The sequence below is a fragment of the Oncorhynchus keta genome, unplaced genomic scaffold (genome assembly GCF_023373465.1).
Source record: "Oncorhynchus keta strain PuntledgeMale-10-30-2019 unplaced genomic scaffold, Oket_V2 Un_contig_763_pilon_pilon, whole genome shotgun sequence".
Classification (NCBI taxonomy): Eukaryota; Metazoa; Chordata; class Actinopteri; order Salmoniformes; family Salmonidae; genus Oncorhynchus; species Oncorhynchus keta.
In genome coordinates, this window is record NW_026289585.1 from 1 (window position 1) to 6,226 (window position 6,226).

Genomic DNA, 6,226 nt, shown 5'->3' on the forward strand with positions numbered 1-6,226 from the left:
GAGAACGAAGCATGTAAGATAGACAGACAGATATCTCCACATTTTGTTACGTTACAGCCGTATTCTAAAAATTGTGTAAATAAACTGGGGCGAAGGTTCACCTTCCAACAGGACAACAACCCTAAGCACACAGCCAAGACAACGCAGGAGTGGCTTCGGGACAAGTGTCTGATTGTCCTTGAGTGACCTAGCCAGAGCCCAGACATCTCTGGAGACCCCTGAAAATAGCTGTGCAGCGACTCTCGATCCAACCTGACAGAGCTTGAGAGGATCTGCAGAGAAGAATGGGAGAAACTCCCAAATACAGGTGTGCCAAAGCTTGTAGTGTCAAACCCAAGAAGACTCTAGGCTGTAATCACTACCAAGGGTGATACAGCAAAGTACTGAGGAAAGTGTCGGAATACTTATGTAAATGTGATATTTGCAAAAATGTCTAAAAACTTGTTTTTGGTTTGTCATCATGGGGTATTGTGATGTCATCATGGGGTATTGTGATGTCATCATGGGGTATTGTCATGGGGTATTGTGATATCATCGTATTGTGGTAATGTGACGTCATTATGGAGTATTGTGATGTCATTGTGGGGTAATGTGATGTCATTATGGAGTAATGTGATGTCATTATGGAGTAATGTGATGTCATTATGGAGTCATTATTAATGTGATGTCATTATGGAGTAATGTGATGTCATTATGGGGTAAATGAGTGTAGATTGATTAGTGAAAAAAACTATTTAATCCATTTTTAGAATAAGGCTGTAACGTATCAACATGTGGGTAAAGGGAAGGGGTCTGAATACATTGTAGGCTGCAAGGAACTTTACCTATGAGACAGACTACAAGGCAGCACTCTGACTTATCAGCCTCGGAGGCTGAAATTGAATCTGATCAGCCTGTCAGAAATGGCGCTCACCCACTGTACATATAAATATTATCCATAAAACATGAAGTGTCCCTTATCGTTTTACACATCATGTAACCCTAACAATCAACATAGATAACAAGACTACCTAGCTAGCTCAAAAGACTAGCCAAGCTGCGTTGTTCCATGCATGCAATTGACTGTGGTCTTGGGCGGCAGCACGCAGACTGTCTTGTCAGGCATCGTTCAGGGTTTAAATGACCCACGAGCTCATCGCGATCAACGCAGCCACAGGGCTCCTTGATGAGGTGGTTATCGTGCATCTGAACAGCGGTACTTTTCATTATCTCGTGATCTCGACAAAAACAACTCTTGTTATGTTGTGACCACAATAAAAATATTCTGGTGAGGTTCCTAGCATGCTGCATACGTCCATGGGAAGACAGTTAAACCAGCACCACGTGATGTTACTGAGAAATAGTCGGAGTCTATTACTGTAAGTCCAAAAGACTTGTTCAGCATTGGCTTTATGTTCAATACATTTACGTAATAAAGCAACACGAAGAGCAGGCTTCATATGCCCATGCATTACCCTCCACAGATCAATACGCAACTATATACATCCACTGTATCCAATTATCACTTGTCAACGTGAGAGACTCCTCTAGCAAGGAGAGAGACGTCCTTCCAGAAAGAGAGAGAGAGAGGAGACATTTCTAAGCATCCAAACTAATGGAAGTGTGTCAAGTGGAACAGAATATACACACCATTATTTCAGGGAGCAGATGAGACAAATGACACTGTGTGACATGTAAATACACATCTCCTGGAGAGAGAGAGAATAGAGAGAGAGAGAGATAATAGATAGAGAGAGAGAATATATATATATAGAGAGAGGGAATATATATAGAGAGAGAATAGATAGAGAGAGAGAGAATAGATAGAGAGAGAGAGAATAGATAGAGAGAGAGAGAATAGATAGAGAGAGAGAGAATATATATAGAGAGAGGGAATATATATATATAGAGAGAGAATAGATAGAGAGAGAGAATAGATAGAGAGAGAATAGATAGAGAGAGAGAATATATATAGAGAGAGGGAATATATATATAGAGAGAGAATAGATAGAGAGAGAGAATAGATAGAGACAATAGAGAGAGAGAGAATAGATAGAGAGAGAGAATATATATAGAGAGAGGGAATATATATATAGAGAGAGAATAGATAGAGAGAGAGAATAGATAGAGAGAGAGAGAATAGATAGAGAGAGAGATAATATATATAGAGAGAGGGAATATATATATATAGAGAGAGAACAGATAGAGAGAGAGAGAATAGATAGAGAGAGAGATAATATATATAGAGAGAGGGAATATATATATATAGAGAGAGAATAGATAGAGAGAGAGAATAGATAGAGAGAGAGAGAATATATATAGAGAGAGGGAATATATATATAGAGAGAGAATAGATAGAGAGAGAGAATAGATAGAGACAATAGAGAGAGAGAGAGAATAGATAGAGAGAGAGAGAATATATATAGAGAGAGGGAATATATATATAGAGAGAGAATAGATAGAGAGAGAGAATAGATAGAGAGAGAGAGAATAGATAGAGAGAGAGATAATATATATAGAGAAAGGGAATATATATATAGAGAGAGAATAGATAGAGAGAGAGAATAATAGAGAGAGATAGAGAGAGGGAGAGAGAGAATAGTATAGAGAGAGAGATAATAGATAGAGAGAGAGAGAGAGATATATATATATATATAGAGAGAGAAATATATAGAGAGAGAGAGAATAGATAGAGAGAGAGAGAATAGATAGACAATAGAGAGAGAGAGAGAATAGATAGAGAGAGAGAGAATATATATAGAGAGAGGGATATATATATATAGAGAGAGAATAGATAGAGAGAGAGAATAGATAGAGAGAGAGAATAGATAGAGAGAGAGATAATAGATAGAGAGAGGAGAAATATATATAGATAGAGAGAGAGAATATGACAATAGAGAGAGAGAGAGAATAGATAGAGAGAGAGAATAGATAGAGAGAATAGATAGGAGAGAGAGAGAATAGATAGGGAGAGAGAGAATAGATAGAGAGAGAGAGAATAGATAGAGAGAGATATATATATAGAGAGGGAATATATATATAAGAGAGAGAATAGATAGAGAGAGAATAGATAGAGAGAATAGATAGAGAGAGAGAGAATAGATAGAGAGAGAGATAATATATATAGAGAGGGAATATATATATATATAGAGAGAGAATAGATAGAGAGAGAGAATAGATAGAGAGAGAGAATAGATAGAGAGAATAGGTAGGGAGAGAAAGAGAGAGAGAATAGGTAGGGAGAGAGAGAAAGAGAGAGAATAGGTATAGATAAAGAGAGAGAATAGAGAGAGAAAAAGAGAGAGATAGATAGAGAGAGAGAATAGGATAGAGAGAGAGAGAATAGGTAGGGAGAGAAAGAGAGAGAATATAGGTAGGGGAGAGAAAGAGAGAGAATAGGTATATATATAGAGAGAGAATAGATAGAGAGAAGAGATAGAATAGGTAGGGAGAGAAAGAGAGAGAGAGAATAGGTAGGGAGAGAGAGAGAGAGAATAGGTAGGGAGAGAAAGAGAGAGAATAGGTAGAAAGAGAGAGAGAGAGAATAAATAGGTAGAGAGAGAGAGAGAATAGAGAGGGAGAGAGAGAATAGGTAGAGAGAAAGAGAGAGAATAGGTAGGGAGAGAGAGAATAGGTAGGGAGAGAAAGAGAGAGAATAGGTAGGGAGAGAAAGAGAGAGAATAGGTAGGGAGAGAAAGAGAGAGAATAGGTAGAGAATAGAGAGAGAGAGAGAATAGGTAGGGAGAGAAAGAGAGAGAATAGGTAGAGAGAAAGAGAGAGAATAGGTAGGAGATATAGAGAGGAATAGGTAGGGAGAGAAAGAGAGAGAATAGAGAGAGAGAGAGAATAGATAGAGAGAAAAAGGAGATAGGTAGGGAGAGAAAGAGAGAGAATAGGTAGGGAGAAAGAGAGAGAATAGGTAGGAGAGAAAGAGAGAGAATAGGTAGGGAGAGAAAGAGAGAGAATAGGTAGGGAGAGAAATATAGAGAGAGAATAGGTAGGGGGAGAGAGAAATAGAGAGAGAGGATAGGTAGGGAGAGAAAGAGAGAGAATAGGTAGGGAGAGAAAGAGAGAATAGGTAGGGAGAGAGAGAATAGGTCGGGAGAGAAAGAGAGAGATAGGTAGGAGAGAGAAAGAGAGAGAATAGGTAGAGAAAGAGAGAGAATAGAGAGAAAGAGAGAGAATAGATAGGGAGAGAAAGAGAGAGAATAGGTAGGAGAGAAAGAGAGAGAATAGGTAGGAGAGAAAGAGAGAATAGGTAGAGAAGAGAGATAATATATAGGAGAGAAAGAGAGAGAATAGGTAGGGAGAGAAAGAGAGAGAATAGGTGGGAGAGAAAGAGAGAGAATAGGTAGGAGAGAAAGAGAGAATAGAGAGAAAGAGAGAGAATAGGTAGGGAGAAAGAGAGAGAATAGGTAGGAGAGAGAGAGAGAATAGGTAGGGAGAGAGAGAATAGGTTGGGAGAGAAAGAGAGAGAATAGATAGAGAGAGAGAATAGGTGGGAGAGAGAGAGAGAATAGGTATAGGAAAGAGAGAGAATAGGTAGGGAGAGAGAGAAGGGAATATATAGAAAGAGAGAGAATAGTATAGAGAGAGAGAATAGGTAGGGAGATAGAGAGAGAATAGGTAGGAGAGAGAGAATAGGTAGGGAGAGAGAGATAATAGGTATAGAGAAAGAGAGGAATAGGTAGGGAGAGAAAAGAGAGAATAGGTAGAGAGAGAGAATAGATAGAAAGAGAGAGAATAGAGAGAGAGAGAGAGAATAGATAGGGAGAGAGAGAGAATAGGTAGGAGAGAAAGAGAGAGAGAATAGGTAGAGATAAAGAGAGAGATAGGTAGAGAAAGAGAGAGAGAGAGAATAGGTAGGGAGAGAGAGAATAGGTAGGGAGAGAAAGAGAGAGAATAGGTAGGGAGAGAAAGAGAGAGAATAGGTAGGGAGAGAAAGAGAGAGAATAGGTAGGGAGAGAAAGAGAGAGAATAGGTAGGGAGAGAAAGAGAGAGAATAGGTAGAGAGAGAGAGAATAGGTAGGGAGAGAAAGAGAGAGAATAGGTAGGGAGAGAAAGAGAGAGAATAGGTAGGGAGAGAAAGAGAGAGAATAGGTAGGGAGAGAAAGAGAGAGAATAGGTAGGGAGAGAGAGAGAGAGAATAGATAGGGAGAGAGAGAATAGGTAGGGAGAGAAAGAGAGAGAATAGGTAGGGAGAGAAAGAGAGAGAATAGGTAGGGAGAGAGAGAATAGGTAGGGAGAGAGAAAGAGAGAGAATAGGTAGGGAGAGAAAGAGAGATATAGAGAGAGAGAGAGAATAGGTTGGGAGAGAAAGAGAGAGAATAGGTAGGGAGAGAGAGAAGAGATTAGGGAGAGAAAGAGAGAGAATAGGTAGGGAGAGAAAAGAGAGAATATAGAGAGAGAGAGAATAGGTAGACAGGAGAGAAAGAGAGAGAATAGGTAGGGAGAGAGAGAATAGGTAGAGAGAGAAAGAGAGAGAATAGGTAGGGAGAGAAAGAGAGAGAATAGGTAGGGAGAGAGAGAATAGGTAGGGAGAGAGAGAATAGGTAGGGAGAGAAAGAGAGAGAATAGGTAGGGAGAGAGAGAATAGGTAGGGAGAGAGAGAATAGGTAGGGAGAGAGAGAAAGAGAGAGAATAGGTAGGGAGAGAGAGAATAGGTAGGGAGAGAGAGAAAGAGAGAGAATAGGTAGGGAGAGAGAGAAAGAGAGAGAATAGGTAGGGAGAGAAAGAGAGAGAATAGGTAGAGAGAGAGAGAAAGAGAGAGAATAGGTAGGGAGAGAGAGAATAGGTAGGGAGAGAGAGAATAGGTAGGGAGAGAGAGAATAGGTAGGGGAGAGAGAAAGAGAGAATAGGTAGGGAGAGAAAGAGAGAGAATAGGTAGGGAGAGAAAGAGAGAGAATAGGTAGGGAGAGAAAGAGAGAGAATAGGTAGGGAGAGAAAGAGAGAGAATAGGTAGGGAGAGAAAGAGAGAATAGGTAGGGAGAGAAAGAGAGAGAATAGGTAGGGAGAGAAAGAGAGAGAATAGGTAGGGAGAGAGAAAGAGAGAGAATAGGTAGGGAGAAAGAGAGAGAAGAGGTAGGGAGAGAAAGAGAGAGAATAGGTAGGGAGAGAGAGAATAGGTAGGGAGAGAAAGAGAGAGAATAGGTAGGGAGAGAGAGAATAGGTAGGGAGAGAGAGAATAGGTAGGGAGAGAGAGAATAGGTAGGGAGAGAAAGAGAGAGAATAGGTAGGGAGAGAAAGA

At 40.0% G+C, this 6,226-nt stretch overlaps 1 long non-coding RNA gene across 1 annotated transcript; it reads left to right on the top strand.

Annotated features, from left to right (window-relative positions):
* The first annotated feature begins 5,460 nt into the window (after window positions 1-5,460).
* On the top strand, window positions 5,461-6,226 carry LOC127926489 (uncharacterized). The gene is made up of 3 exons (XR_008124247.1): window positions 5,461-5,575; window positions 5,755-5,811; window positions 6,130-6,226. It is a non-coding gene; the product is annotated as an uncharacterized LOC127926489 (long non-coding RNA).